At 44.4% G+C, this 924-nt stretch overlaps 1 non-coding gene across 1 annotated transcript; it reads left to right on the top strand.

The window, feature by feature from the left end:
- The first annotated feature begins 375 nt into the window (after positions 1 to 375).
- Positions 376 to 482, top strand: LOC148212348 (small nucleolar RNA R71). The gene has a single exon (XR_015790051.1). It is a non-coding gene; the product is annotated as a small nucleolar RNA R71 (small nucleolar RNA).
- The last annotated feature ends 442 nt before the right edge of the window (positions 483 to 924 follow it).

Genomic DNA, 924 nt, shown 5'->3' with positions numbered 1-924 from the left:
AATGAGATCGTTGACTTGGCAAACACAGGGCAGGGGAGGAGTGCAATAATCCGACTGCACAGGTTGTATCGGCGTGGCTAATGGATTTTTTATTCCCAATGCCATCTCTTTCAGCCTCTGGTTCATTGTAACCATCTCTTTTGCATCGAGGTCGCAATGTCCAGAGCCAAAACTCCAGCTGGATCTTGCTTCTTTGGTGCTGCCCTAGATCTTTGCGAACACCATAGTTCGTTGTGTGAAGCTAAGTCATTTAGGATGTCAACTATCTCGTTGAATGTCTTCTTTGTAAAGGCTCCGTTGGCAGCATTGTTTAGCATCATCTTAGTAGGATGATCTAAACCTCTAAAGAAATGTTCTATCTGGATGCATGCCGGTAAGCCATGGTTCGGACATTTCCTGATTAGTTCTTTAAATCTCTCCCACGCCTCGTGAACAGGTTCACGATCATACTGTCTAAAGGAGATGATCTCCTCTCTGATATCAGCGTGGCGAGTAGGTGGGAAGAATTTTGTTAAGAACTTCTCCACTAACGACCCCCATGTGGTGATGGATCCCGGTGGAAATGCATTGAGCCATGCTCTAGCTTGGTCCTTCAAAGAAAATGGAAAAAGTGTTAGTCTCAGAGCATCGTCTGTTATACCAGGTAATCGAAATGCATTTGCAATTTGAATGAATGATTTCAGATGATCATGTGGATCCTCATGTTCCTGCCCTCCAAAATGTCCAATTGTCTGCAACATTTGGAACATCATTGGTTTAAGCTCAAAGTTTGCGTGGGCTGGAATAGGGTTGACTATCCCTGAATCAAAGTTCTGAAAAGCCGTGGCGGCATATTCTCGCATTGCCACGTCTCTGTTGTCCGCCATCTGGATATGGTTGAATTCATCATTTCTCGCATGATCCCTCATATTACCGTTAACAGCA

Source organism: Momordica charantia, assembly GCF_013281855.1.
Source record: "Momordica charantia cultivar OHB3-1 chromosome 3 unlocalized genomic scaffold, Mcharantia_2.0 BLBB01000003.1, whole genome shotgun sequence".
In the NCBI taxonomy this organism is placed as follows: Eukaryota; Viridiplantae; Streptophyta; class Magnoliopsida; order Cucurbitales; family Cucurbitaceae; genus Momordica; species Momordica charantia.
The sequence above is the reverse complement of the archived record's forward strand: the minus strand, read 5'-3'. Positions and strand labels throughout refer to the sequence as shown.